Raw genomic sequence first — 15228 nt, 5'->3', positions numbered from 1 at the left:
TCCCACCACTCTTCCTTTCCCTCACTAAGCCTCTCCTTGTTCCCAGTTTGTCCTGTCCCTCCTACTTCTTTTCTGTATTCTCCCTTAAAACTCTATGCCCAGAAAAATGGTCAGGCCTTTTACACCCCCATCCTCTGTCCTCTGCCCTGGACCCCTGAACCCAATAACCCCTACCTGGTTGTTGATGTCATGGGGTTTCCACCTTGGTGGCAGTATTGCTTCCTGAGAGTCTTCGGAGACTTTGTTCTTTCTGAATAGGGGGTTGGTGTAGACACTAATACCAAGTCAACGGGTGAGTGTTCTTATTTTCCACTAAAGGAATCCAGCAGGCCCCAGGATACCTATCTTCCCAGGGCACTCACCTACTCAAAAGGAAGAAGAAAAACAGCAAAAGCAAGTAGCCTGTTTAGAGGTTAAGATCATGCTGAAACGCAGGGTCAGCCAGTCTCTGGACAGAGGTGCTGAGAAGAGTGGACAGTTTCCACTGTAGATACCAGGGTGGCAGGGACAGCAAGATTGTCTATGAATGCTTGCTTTCTCTTCTCCTTTCCCCTCCTCTCTTCTCCCCCCTACCCTCTGTCCCCTCCTTTCTTCTCCCCCTTCCCTCTGTTCCCCTCCTCTCTTCCCCCCTTCCCTCTGTTCCCTCCTCTCCTCTTCCCCTTCCCTCTGTCCCCTCCTCTCTTCTCCCCCTTCCCTCTGTCCCCTCCTCTCTTCTCCCCCTTCCCTCTGTCCCCTCCTCTCTTCTCCCCCTTCCCTCTGTCCCCTCCTCTCTTCTCCCCCTTCCCTCTGTCCCCTCCTCTCTTCTCCCCCCTTCCCTCTGTCCCCTCCTCTCTTCTCCCAAATTCCCTCTGTCCCCTCCTCTCTTCTCCCCAATTCCCTCTGTCCTCTCTTCTCCCCTCCCATTACCTTCTCTTATGCTTTTTGAGACAAGGTCTCACTTTGTAACCCAGACCAGCCTTGAACTCATAGTAATCCCCCTGTCTCTGTTTCCCCAGTGTTGGTAAAAGCTTCTGCCTGTTCTGAGTGGCAGGAACTGGTACTCACTGGGGATCTGGGAGCTCCGTGGAGAAGAGTTCACCAGTCCTCAGAAGAGGAGCTTGCCTAAAGTAGGTGCTCAGAAGGTACCCATGTGCAACACAAGCTGATGCTCCCTGCCCAGGAATCTGCATGCCACTCACTGGCTAGTCCTGCTTGAAGGACTTTTGGCCTGTTCTTTCTCAGACTCATCTCCAGCCCATGGCGGAGCCGACCAGCCTCCTCTTTGCACTGTCTCAGAGAGAGGAATCACATGGGATTTAAGCTCATTTTCAAAATTATATCCCCATTTCCTGGGACTAACAGCTTTGTGAGGCTCTCTCAGCAACCTCTGTCAAGGGGGAAGGTGACTGGGCTCAAGACGCCTTTTCCTAATTAGAACCCCTTCAGCTCTCCTGTTACACAAGAATCCAGGGCACCACATGACCCTCTCTGCAAAGCTGCTTTTTTTTTTTTAAGGTATTTTTAGTCAGAATCAAACGGTGAGATTTTTTTATGCTTAACTTTGCAACACTGAGGCTGTGATCCCCACCTCATATTCTCCTTCCTTTTCTGTAAACTCTTCTGTCTTTACCCCGTTTCTCCATTTCCTTCTCCTTCCTGCAATTCTGTGTGCATGTGTGACACATGTGCATATCCATGCATGCACTCATACATGAGTGTGAGTTCCTGCATGTAGGTGTGAGGGCCCTGGTGGGAGTGTGGCCACAGTGCCAGGCAGCCATGCTGCATTTCTGGCTGCTCATTGTTCAGTTCCGTCTCCATGGTGACAGGAGCAGCTGCTCCATTCTGGGCCTTGGCTTGGCTGTGCAGGGCGGCCTGCCTGCCCGTCTGCCCGCCCGCCCGTCCGCCCTCCCGTACTCCTGCCCAGCCATGAGAGCTGCCAGCTCTATGCCCTCCCGCTGCCCACAGGCTTTGCCAGGCTGGGCGCAAGAAAGCGTGTTTACTAACACCATCCACATGGCTCCTGGGGCACTGTGGCTCTGCCCAGAAGATGTCAGGCCCAGGGCACTGGGAGGTGGGCCCGGAGCCAGGCTGTCTGTAGCTGAGGGAAACCAGGCTGGCCGGCTGCTGCTGCAGAGCCCTGCCAGCGCTCCCGGCCTCCACGCAGGGTTGCAGGCACTTTGGTTCAGGGGCCCCAGAGAGGTCCTCTCCAAAGCCCTCTTTCCCCTTCCTGGCATGCCTTACAATACTCTTCTCACTGTGTGTCACTCCCATTGTACCCCACCTGGTCATTTTACCTCTGGTCACCATAGTGGAGTTATCCCAACCAATACCTTTGCAGGCATAAACTAGGAATGGCCAAGTGGGAGTGACCAGAAGGATGCAGTCCTTTGAAATAACAGGCAGAGGGAGGGCGGGGTTGAGCTCACACCTGATCTGCCCTCAGAGGCCTGGGTGGGCTGTCCTGTGTGGCTCCTTTGAACTCCTCTTTTCCTCCTTACCTTTTCTCTTTCTCTCCTCCCTATCTTATCCCATCATTTTTCCTTGAAGGCCTCTGTTTTCTGTGCCAGTGTGTCCGGATGTACCTCTATGCTTGTGTGTGTGTTTCTCCATTTGTGTGTGAGAGTTCTTGTGTGTGTTAGTCTCCATCTGGGTGTCAGTAGTCCTGTGTATGTCTCCATCTATGTCCATCGATGCTCCTATGTGAGTCTTTGTGTTTCTATCTCTAGGTGTGTATATGTCGGTGCGCTTGTGTGTGTGTGTGCATGTGTGTGCATGTGTGTGTATGAATGTGTGATTCTCTGTGTGTATATGTCAATGTGCTTCTGTGTGTGTGTCTGCATGTGTATTTCTCTGGGTGTGTGTATATGCAGCTTTGTGTGTGTGTGTGTGTGTGTGTGTGTTTCTTTCTGTGTATGTCTCCATCTGTGTCTGTGTGTGAGAGGAAGAGAGAGGGATACCCTTTATGAGGCTAAGGATTGTCTTTCTTGGAATTCTCCCCACAGCCTTTTGATGAGGTCTAGTTTCCAAACGAAGGTCTCAAAGTCTTGGAAGCACAGCCCACCTTCATTGTCTGTCTTCCTCCATCCCTCCTGGGGATTCTAAAAGCTTGGGACCCTTGGGGACTCTAAGGCCCTCTCTTCCCAGCAGGGGATTTGAGAGCCTATGACCCTCAACTATATGTGAGCACAGTGAACCTTCATAATGCCTCACCTTGCAAAACATTTTGTCCTTAGAAATTGGGGTTGGCCACAAGCCAAGTGACAATAAGATCAAATTGGTACATCTAGAAAACACTGGGACTCAGTGAGCGCCCCACTGTGTCAAGGCCACTCTGCTCACACTTAAGCCCACTGCTGGTCATATTCTGCCCCTGACTGAATCCCAGTCCCCCTTCAGGCTTGAAGATGTGTGGCCTGCTATCCTCCACTGGAAAAGATCTGAGCCCAGTCTCTTGAAAGTCACAAAGAATGCAAACCAGGGCCGTGTCATCTGTCCTGTTGGCACTCCAAATCTGGTCTCAAATATAGAATTAGAAGTTGCCTGTGTTCTGAGAAGAGTCCTCAGGCCTCAGCAAACACAAGGGAATATTTATTTAGGGGATTCTTAGGTTCAGAACAGCCTGGATAAAGCCTTAGGATCAGCATGGAGAGCTGTGAAGAGGCCCCACTGTGTGAGTACTGGCTAGGGGTGTAAAAAAAGAGTATCTATGAGGTCCTTGGACAGTGGTACTTGTTGCAAGCATTTACCCAGCATCTGAGATGTGCTAGGCTTAGGATAAAGTGCCATCCATAACAGACATCTAAAAAATGCCCCCAGGGATCCCATGTGAAAGGAACGATCATATTTTGCAAATTGAAAAGTGAGGCTCAGACTTGCCCAGGACCACCCAGCTATGGTACAGAACCCGCCTCTCCTTCCTGGGTCATCTTGCATCACAAAATGGTTGGGCATCCCTTTGAAACTGTGATGCTCAGAATCAGCTGTTCACAGGAAGTCTCAAGGCTGGTCTTGAACACACTATCCTTCTACCTCTGCCTTCCAAGTGTTGAGTATAGGCATGTATCACTGCACTTGGTTTTATGAAGTGCGGGGAATTGAGCCTAGGGCTTCATTCATGATAGTGCTATATAACTGAGTTACATCCCAGTGTTCTCTCTCTCTCTCTCTCTCTCTCTCTCTCTCTCTCTCTCTCTCTCTCTCTCCCTCTCTCCCTCTCTTCCTCTCTCATTCTCTCACCCTCCTTTTCTTTTCTTGGGACACATTCTTACAACAGCTGAGGTTGACATTGAAAGCACATTATCTTTAAAAAGAAAGAAGGAAAGAAAGGAAGAAAGAAAGAAAGCACATTATCTTTACTACCCAAGTACAGAAGTTATTGTTATGTACTGAAATATTCAGTTTTACCTATTATTATTTATTAATTAAATATTAAATAAAATTTATAAAGACAAGCCTCATTATTTGCCTTGTTATTTAAAATGTTTCCAAGCCAGGCATGGTGGTACATGCCTTTAATCCCAGCACTTGGGAGGCAGAGGCAGGCAAATCATTGTGAGTTTGAGGGCAGCCTGGTCTACAAAGAGAGTTCAGGACAGCAAGATAACACAGAGAAAGCCTGTATCAAAAAAAAAACAAAAAAAAAAAACAAAAAAAAAAAAAAAACAAAAAAGAAAGAAAGAAAAAGTTTTCATGGCTGGGCATGGAGGACACACACCTTAATCCCAGCACTTGGGAGGCAGAGGCAGGCAGATCGCTGTGAGTTCAAGGCCAGCCTGATCTACAAAGAGAGTTCAGGACAGCCAAGGCTACACAAAGAAACCCTGTATTAACAGCACCCCGTGCCCTAAAAACAAAAACAAAAAGTAGGGCCGAAGAGATGGCTCAGAGGTTAAGAACACTGACTGCTCTTTCAGAGGTTTTGAGTTCAATTCTCAGTAACCACATGGTGGCTCACAGCCATCTATAATGTGATCGGATGTCCTTTTCTGCCCTGCAAGTATACATGCAAGCAAAGTACTATATACATAAGAAATAAATAAATCCTTTAAAAAGTTTTCATAACACATATGGCTGACAGGATACCATCCAAACTTAGATCACGGTGCTTTTTGGACTCTACTTCCAGTTGCTATTGCTTCACGATGCCTAGTCATCATGGCTCTTTGACCAAAGCAAACTCCATCAGTGTCTTTTTTTTTTTTTTTTCAAGACAGGATTTCTCTGTGTACCTTTTGCTGTCCTAGAGTCACTTTGTAGACCAGGTGGCCTCCAACTCAAAGAGATCCACCTACCTCTGCCTTGAGTGCTAGGACTAAAGGCATGTGCCACCACACTCAGCCAAGAAGAACCAGACAGTATAGGGATGGTTATAAAGACAAAGTATGAGTTACACCAGATATCCCCAATTAAGAGCCCCATAGTTGGGCAATTCTAGTGTCAGAATGGGAAATCTTTGATAGTATACAGTAGATACTGATGATCTCTGTGTTAAAAGCAGTATTTGTAAGCGAGTAATGAAGACAACATGAAAAAGGACTTCAGGGGCTAGACATTTGTTAAAAGCTTGTTCTGTTCTTGCAGAAGACCTGAGTTCAGTTCCCGGCACCTACATAAGGTGCCTCATGAGTGCCTTTAACTCAGCACTAAAGGGGAATCAATGTCTCTGGTCTCCTCAGGCATCTGTACACACACAGACATAGACACACACACACAGACACACACACACTCTTTATTGGAATATATATATATATATATATATATATATATATATATATATATATATAATTTTTATTTTTAATAAGAAAAGAAGAGCAGGGCATGGTGGTACACACCTTTAATCCAAGCACTTGGGAGGCAGAAGCAGGCTGATCTCTGTGAGTTCAAGGCCAGCCAGGTCTACAAAGAGAGTCCAGGACAGCCAAGGCTCTGTGTAACAGAGAAACCATGTCTCGAAAAAGAACGAAAGAAAGAAAGAAAGGAAAAGAAAAGAAAGATAGAAAGAAAGAAAAGAAAAAAGAAGCTGGGCATGGTGGCATGTGCCTTTAATCCCAGTACTTGGGAGGCAAAGGCAGGCAGATCTCTGTGAGTTTGAGGCCAGCCTGTCTACAGTGAGAGTTCTGGGACAGCCAAGGCTACAGAGAAACCCTGTCTTGAAAAACCAAAAGAAAAGAAAAGGAAAGGGAGCTCAAGATGACTATAAAGCGAGAGAAGGGCTTTGCTCACGATGGTCTCGGACATGCTGCTCCTCTCTGGGCCTCAGTTTCCTCCTCTGCTCGGGGTTAGGTTCTCTCTGACAGCTCTGTGTCACTAACATCAGAAGGATGTCTCTTCTGAAAGGCAGAACTCGTCTTGTCTGCGACTGCACTGCCAGAAGCAAAAACAGTAACACCTTTAATAAAAAGAAGATAGAATTAAAACAAATAACTTGACACTGATGCACACACTAAAAGATCACCTGCATAATGCAGCCAGACAGCAGCTTGTGATGGAAGGAAGCAAAGGTGTGTTTTCACGTTGAAATCATTCCGGCATGTTTAGGGGGGAAGTGAGCCAAAGTGTGTGTGTGTGTGTGTGTGTGTGTGTGTGTGTGTGTGTGTGTGTGTAAGTACTAGTGATATAGTGTTATACATTTTTATAGATTTTGGTTGTTACTATTTGAAGCGAGCTGGCCTTGTGTATAGAGCTGGGAGAGATAGCAGGTGGTATGTAAACTGAAGGAGATCAATCCAGACAAAGTCGGGATCATGCCCACTTATGGGAAAATCCTTTTTAACTAACTTTGAAGTCACGCTTTTAGAAGAAAGACAATGACAAAAACTTTCTTGTGCCCTGCTAAATCTCTCTTTGCCTAAAACACAAAAGGAATGAGATTGTATGGGGGGTGGGGGTGGGGTGGGGGTGGGTGGGGAAGGTTTCAGTTTCTACGTCATCTCCCTCCCTTCTGATCAGGTGTTATTAGAGCCTGATGTTCTAAAGGGACTTTTTTTATTAAAGTGGTTGTGGGTGTGTGAGGGAGACCCTTAGGGACTTGATTCTTGTGGCCAAGAAACCCTTTGGCAAGGAGCCTTCCAGGAAATCTCACCCAGGAATTTTTTTTTCTTGTGAGGCTCCTAAGGCCCAAGTGTTCCCACAATACCGGTCAGGCCACATTCTCAGAGCCTGCTGTGCTAACAGCTACAGCATGCTTGGGGCAACCAGTGAAAACTGTTGCCAGTTTGTGAACTGGAAAAGACTTAGAAATATCTACACTAAGGCCTTTGTTTAGAACACTGTGTGTCTATGCGGGTCTCTCTCTCTGTGTGTGTGTGTGTGTGTGTGTGTGTGTGTGTGTGTGTGTCTGTGTTGGATCGCCCAGGAGACCAATCTGGTTGGGACCCAAGCCATGGATGCTCCTCTCCAGAGAGTACAGGTCAGGGAAACTGTGATGTTAGGGACTGGGGCCAAGCCCTCAGGAAGATTCTGGCATTCTCTACTAAGGACAAAGCCCCTCTAGTTTCCGGTTCCCTGTGGAGAAATCACTAAGTGGCCTTGGTGTTGTAGCATGGGTGAGTAGGGTGGGGACAGCAGGGAGAACAGGGACACAGTGGAGCCAGGAGGGGAAGCCTGACAGAAGGGGCTCCTGTGTGCAGGGATGGTAGATAGGTAACATATTACTGTATGTCCGAGTGCCTATGCGTGTGTGTGTGTGCGTGTTATTCATGAATGATCTTTAGAAGAGAACAGAGAGCTCAGCCATCTCTGTTTATCAAGGTTTTTCCATATACCAGGTCTCCTTGATTTTGACCTTCGGATTCAACAAATGTGAGTAAGAAAGTTGTTTAGCCTATCATAACTTGTCATAGCATGCTGAACTAAGACATCATCATTTTATGAACAAAAGCAGAACCGCTGGGCGGTGATGGCACACACCTTTAATCCCCCAGCACTGGGAAGACATGGGCAGGTGGATCTCTGACTTCGAGGCCAGCCTGGTCTACAGAGTGATTTCAAAGATACCCAGGGCTACAAAGAGAAACCTTGTCTCAAACAAAACAAAACACCGCCCCCGCCAAACAAAAAAACAAGCACAGCAAACCAACCAACCAACCAAACAACAACAAAAACAAAGACGGGCTAGTGAGATAGCTCAGCACTTGCAAGCACTTATTTTTACAGAGGACCTGCATCCACATAGCATCTCACAACCATGTGTAACTCCAGTTCCAGGGGATTCTATACCTTCTTCTGACCTCTGCTCGCACCAGCCATGCATGTGGTGCTGAGACATATATGCAGGCAAGAACATTTATACAAACATACCAAAAAAAATCTAAAATGACAAGCAAAAACTCCAAACTGGATTTTGGCACAGAAAGACCATGAATAAAGAAAAGATGACCTGGGAGGGTGGTGGCCAGACCACAATTTTCTTGAACTCCCAGCCTTCTTGGAACTGTTCTCTTGCCTTCAGCCTTATGTCCTTCAGCCATGGAAGACAAGCTAAGCGTGTCCTCTCAGTTTCCAGGGCATACACAGATGCCCTCAATTCTCAAGACCAGAAGGACAAGGTCAGGTGGGGATCTGACACTGGCCTCTGCATCTAGGCCTTCACTAAGACAGAGTCGGTAGTCACCTAGGGCTCAGTGAGTCATTTTAGCAGCCCTCAGTCTAAGCAACTGATTTTTTCTGAAGACAGAAGGATGTCCAGGGTCCTGCAAATAGGCCTTTTCTGTGTCCTGGAGTGAACTGAGTAACTTCTTTGCATCTGTAAGTTCTGTGTAGTGGGAAGGAGGAAGCCATCCTTAAAGGCTGGGAGTGAAAGTGTGGCAGCAGATAACCTATACAGACAGCAGCATGAGCTATATGTATGGGTGGACACTTAAGAGATTTCTTTTTGTGGCCTAAGTTAAATAGATGAGATAAGCTGTTTTCCTTCTCACTGGCCCCTTTGGTCCTTACCATTCGCCTGGCTGAGATGCAACTTTGTTCCATGTCTTCGAAATATTCCTTAGGATATGTGATCCCACTCAAAAACCCTTACTGCAACCTTCCTTCCCTAAGGAAGAGAACCTGTACTACCTACAGGCCACGTGGGTTGGTCAAATACCTGCAGCTTCATCTCCTTTCCCCAACTTGTATTGTGGTAGAAAGGAAATGGCTTGTCTCTAAATGCTGGCTTTTTCATATATGCATCATATGACCATGGGCCACTTCCCCCAACAGTTTATGTCTATTTCCTCATCTTTAAAATGAAGATGTAGGTAAGGGCCTTCCAAGGGAAATGTTTGGCCTGCTGTCTAGTCAGTACTGAGAATGGGACTGTGCCAGCTTTCTGTGGGAGGCTGGCATTATTCTCTGGATTTAGGAGTCCCGATCCTGCAACAATTGATTGAGCTGCTCACAGTCACATAGTAGCCAAGAATCAGAACTAAGATTTGATCCCAAGTCCAGCTGCTTCTCCAGATGAACTGTTTCTGATACCTGTTTCTGATAACATTGCTGATGACTTAACTCCACACCCCCACTTAATCTCAGTTAACTAGAATAAAACCCCAAATAGTCACTCAGCAAATGACCATTATACTTTTTGTTACATTTATGTATGTGTGTGTATACATGAGCGTGCATACCAAAGCTTGAATGTGGACTTCAGAAAACAATTTGTGGGGGTCACTTCTCCTATTGTGGGGATTCCAACACTCTTCCAGCGCTGAGCTCCTTCTGGGAGAATGGGCACAGGGGAGGCTCCAGGCTCTCCTAGGGCTGCTAGCTGCTGTATGTTTCTGCAGCCATACAGCATGAGGAACACTAATACAGTTGTCTGTGTGCAACAGTACCTGTTCTTTGTCTAAGCCACTCCTCATGGGACAGGTGGCTCGAGACCGCAGTGGAAGTCCCATGGGAGAGAAGCAATCCACATTGCCTGAAGACTAGACTAGAGGAAGGACAGAAGAAAACTGAATTGTTGGCAATAGAAATCTTTAAGGGAAAGTTGGCCACAGGGACATGAGGATCACTTAGCAGAAGCATCTAAGAGAAATACTTTCCCGTTGCATTCACTTCATCATGAATTAGGAAAGCTCCTGGCTAAAGGCTTTTCTGGATCCAGCATGCTGAGACGAAGAAAGATGCTACCCACATATGGTAGGTGGCTTTTAAAGGTTGAAGCTGAAATGACTCTTGCTTGTAACATTTCATGGGCTCCAAATCCATCTGAAAGCATCACTCCTTCAGTTTATACCATTTTGAGGCTGTCCTTTGCCCAAGACATCTCGTTCTTCCTTTCTTCCTCTCATCACATGGAACTGGAAGCTTCTAGAGCAGTGGGTCTCAACCTTCCTAGTGCTGCAACCCTTTAATACAGCTCCTCATGCTGCAGTGACCTCCAACCATAAAGTTATTTCATTGCTACTTTATAACTGTAATTTTGCTACTGTTGTGAACCATAATATAAATATCTGATAGGCAGAATATCTGTTAAGTGACCTCCAAAGGGGTTTCTACTCATAAGTTGAGAATCACTCCTCTTGAGCTTGCTTCTGTACTCAGGTCAATGGTGCACATCTGAGAGACCATTAGCCTAGGTCTATCCAATTGTTTTGCACTAAAAAATGTCAAGGTTTGCCTTTCTTGGTCGCCTGAGATATGTAGACCTCTCACACCAAAAAGACAAGGTGAGGGATGCATTTGGGGTGCTGGGAAAGTCTACGGGGAAGGGTGACGGTAAGTCATCCAAGAGGAAGAGAGATGAGAGGCAGTACTGTGGTTTGATGTGAAATGTCCCCAGAGGCTCATGAGTTTGAAGACTTGGTCCCAGTTGGTGCCACACTTGGAATAGCTGTGGAACCTTTAGGAGGTGGAGCCATCCTAGACGATGTGGCTCTATCCGCAGGAGCTGGGTTTAAGGTTTTATAGCTTGGCCACACTTCCTATTGACTCTGCTTCCTGGGAACAAATGTGGCTGGCCAGCCTCCTGTTCCTGCCACCATGCTTTCTCTTCCTGCTGGTGTGTCCCCTTGCCAAGACCCCACTATAAGCCTTTAAAATAAACCCTTTCTCTCTTACATTGTTCTGTCAGCATAGTCTGTAATAGTGATGAGAGAATAATTAATACAAGGAGTAGGGGGAAGGAAAGAAGACAAACAAAGCAGGGAAAAAACACCTGATTGTTTCATTTGCCTGGGCTCTAGTCTCGCAAATGCAAACTGCATGTGAAAACTTTCTTGACCTAGCCATTTCACAGTGAGGATAAAAAAAGAATCACAAAAGCATTGTGTCTTCTTGTATTAGCTGTTGTTCTTATTTGATGTGACCAAAATACAGGATAATAAAAAGGAGATCTGGGTTTTGGCTCACAGTTTCAGAAAGTTTGATCCATCATTCAGCTCTGTGGTTTTAGGCTCATGGCAATAAAGAACCGTGGTGGTGGGAGCCTATGGCAGAGGACTTCCTCATCTTGTTTCAGACAGGAAGCTGAGGGAAAAGGAATGGTTAAAACCTTCCAAGACACACCTCTAGGGACCTGTTTTCTCCTGCCCTACCTTCTAAGCTTTTCAACATCTTTCCAAATTAGCATCACCGGCTAAAGACCAAGTATTTAATACATGTGCCTGTGGAGGGACACTTCATATTCAAACCATAACACCCCTGATAATAGTCTCAGTGACAACATCAACCATGACAAATAAGTCACCTGATGGATATGGAGGGAAGAATGTGTTTTGGGGGGTTGTTGAGATAATTAGAGGTGATGGGTATCACCTATCTAGCAGCTTGACTGCCCTAAGAAGGTATTCAGTAGGTAGCAATTATTGTAATTAGAATTATTACAATCGGTCTATTGAAGGCATGTTTCTGTATTTCTGGGATCAAAGGCGTGTGCCACCATGCCCAGCTGATCTTGAACTCTTGGTCTTTCTGTCTCTATCTCCTGAGTGGTAGGGTTACAGACACTACCCAGTTTCTGCCTTGCTTACTGGAGATTTGGGGGTATTGAATCTATGGCCTCAAGTATGCCAGGCAAATGTTTTATCCCTAAGCTATGGTCCCAGGCTTCTTATTTTTTGTTTTGGGACAAGGTCTTACAGTCTTTCCTAGAGCTAGCATTGAAGGCCTTTGCCAGAGTCTGGCTCTGTAGACTTCTCTTGGGTGTCAGGTCCTCTGCTTTAAGCTCCAAGAATAGCAAATCAAAGAAAGCACCATCTTTACCCTTGAAGAATAGATGCAGGGTGAAAACTGCAGGAAGTGGACAGGGTTGCCACCCTCGTTATCCTTCTCCAGTAGTAAGGGAACGGACTTCTGACCTCTACGCAAACAGCAACAGCACAGATACCACCACAGGCTCAGAGGTAAAAAAAAAAAAAAAAAAACAAAAACAAAAACAAAAAAACAAAACAAAACCAAGACTAGGTTCCTCATGACCATCTGAGCCATTTCTAAGTTGCTGTTAATCACACATGTGTTTCAGTTCTGCCCTTTTACTGCTTGGCTTTTGCCATCAACATTGGAACAATTTGTGCAAATTAACCAGAATATTCTAAAGTTGTAACGAGCTCTACTGATGGCCTGGAAAACATTCCACATCCTAATACATAGTCATGACTCATAATATGTTCAAAATGCACCCTGTGGAACCCCTGCTCAAAATACCCAGAGATCAATTTTCAATAGACTGACAAATAGAGAACATTAAACATTACTCATAGAAATAGTGTTTATTTAATCTTTAATGCTACCTAATGCATTTTGGTCAAAGTCACCAGTTCATGTTCAGGCTTTATTGTGTGGAAAATGGATGTGCTATTAATAAGTCAATATAAACATGAATATGGTTTCAATTGGAAATCATTAGGTTGCATTAAATGGCAAATGAAATCCATAGGAAGGATTTGTTTTATTTTGTTTGTAAGGAGCCAAAGGCGCCCTGAGAGGCATTTCTTTGCTCAGTAACGAGGAGAAATGATTGGTTTCTGCAGCGGGTGGATTACAGTCTGAGCTTTGCTTCGTTCTCATTAGGATAGGGGTGGATTGGGCAGTGCCTTTTCCAGGCACAGCTGTTTGCTGCTGTTGCCAACTTGACCTTGCTGTACACCAAGGATGTGAGCTGGTGCAGCCCAGGTGGAGCTGACACAAAGCCCTGGGTCTGAGTTCCTGTCTAATGAGGGTGGTCCTCAGCATTCTCTTGAGTCACCAGCTCTTGCCAAGGCTCTGACCTGCATACTCACTTGTCTTGGATCAATAGCAGCACCACACAGAGCTTGCAGGCATTTATGTGATTAGAAGATGAGAAAACAGAAACAAAAGCACACTTGGGAGGACTAAGATGCTTGAGCGCAAGCCTGGAGATGGAGGCCTCTGTGCCTTATGTAGTGAATGAGAGTGTCTTAGGCCTAGATTCAAAGTCGGCTTCCTCCCCTATCACCTTTGGACTCTGGAGATACTCTTCTACCCTCTCCCACCATCGATCGTCACCTCTTCATTCTGATGGCCCGCTGAATAAGGAATGTAAAATGCTAGCACATAGTAGGGCTCACCAACCTAAATATATTTCTTGACACAGTCTTGCTATTGTAGCTGCTCTTAATCTTACAACTATGCTGTCTTAGCTCATGAGCTGTTGTCTTGACTAGTTGTTTTATTATTATTATTATTATTACTTGAATTTATTTATTTTTCACTAAGCCTCAACACTATAAAAAATACACGGAAGACAAAATATATAAATACCTTTTTACAATTTTACTTATTATCGAGGAGTCACATGCCACAGCACCATGTGGTGGTTATAGGAAACCTTGAGAGCACATTCTTGGTCCACCAGTCGTGACTAGCTTTATGTCAACTTGACACAAGCTAGAGTCATCTGAAAGGAGGGAGCCTCAACTGAGAAAACACCTGTACGAGATCTAGCTGTGATCCCAGCACTCAGGACGCAGAGGTAGGTGGATCTCTGTGATTTCGAGGCCAGTCTGGTCTACAATGCAAGTCCAGGACAGCCAAGGCGACATAAAGAAATCCTGCCTCCAAAAACCAAAAACCAAAAAAAAAAAAAAAAAAAAAAAAAAAAAAGTTCTAGCTGTAATTAGTAATTTCTTAATTAGTGATTGATGGAAGTGGGCCCAGCTGACTGTGGGTAGTGCCAACGCTGGACTGGTGGTCCTAGTTTCTATAAGAAAGCAGGCTGAGTAAGGCACGGGGAGCAAACCAGTAAGTAGCATCTGTCCATGGCCTCTGCATCAGCTCCTGCCTCCAGGTTCCCGCCCTATTTGAGTTTTTGCTTTCTTCAGTCATGGACTATGATGTAGATCTGTAATCTCAATAAACTCTTTTCTCCTCAACTTGCTTTTTGGTCATGGTGTTTTATCTCAGCAAGAGAAACCCTAAGACAAGTTGATACCAGGATCATAGGGTATTGCTGTGACAGACCTGGCCCTGCTGTTTTTGGGAGAATTGTGGAAGGACTTTGGAACTTTGGGCTAGAAAAGTCCCCAAGTGTTGAGAACCATGCAGATGACAGAGGCCCTGGCTTGTGACATTTCAGAGTAAGTCAAAGACTCTACCTGGCTTCTTGTGTGAAGAATCCATGCTGGTTAGCTAGGACTGAAGAATCAGCTGTGATTTGCAGGTCATCTGAACTACTAATGTGAAGCCTTTGCATGGCTAGGATGTTCAGTGCTGGTGGTTGGCTGGAATTAGGGATTGGGGATTAGGCACTTCTTCAATTGAGCTAGAGATCACTCTTGCTTGTGTCAAGTTGACATAAGACTAGCCAGCACAATTGACCCCTTCTCAAATTGACACACAAACACACCAGGGATTAGGAAGACTGACATCAGAGACTGACATCACTGAGGTGAAATCTTCTGGGAAGTTGTGGCGCAGGAGCAGCTGAGGCTGTACCCCATGCTAGCAGCTGCGGCTGTACCCCATGCTAGCAGCTGCGGCTGTACCCCATGCTAGAAGCTGAGGTTGTAGACTGTAAGAGTCTCCGGGGTGGTTCTGAAGACATGAAGGAGTCATAGAGGGCAGCTGAGGCTTGGTACTGTGAGAGGCCATTGATGAAGAAGGTGCAGCCTCAGTGACAGTTGAAGACCCAAGATTGAAGGGGCCTTCAAGGCTGGGCACCATGTAGATAGCTGAGAAGAGGCTATTGGTGAAAGTGCAGCCCAGCTGCAGCAGAAGACCCTAGCATCTCGGAGATACCAGTACCATGGGATGACCACCAAGAATATCAGCAGCTGTGGAGTGGAGCTGGCCTGAGCCTAGAGG

The sequence above is a fragment of the Acomys russatus genome, chromosome 1 (assembly GCF_903995435.1).
Source record: "Acomys russatus chromosome 1, mAcoRus1.1, whole genome shotgun sequence".
NCBI lineage: Eukaryota > Metazoa > Chordata > Mammalia > Rodentia > Muridae > Acomys > Acomys russatus.
Note: the sequence above shows the minus strand (reverse complement) of the source record.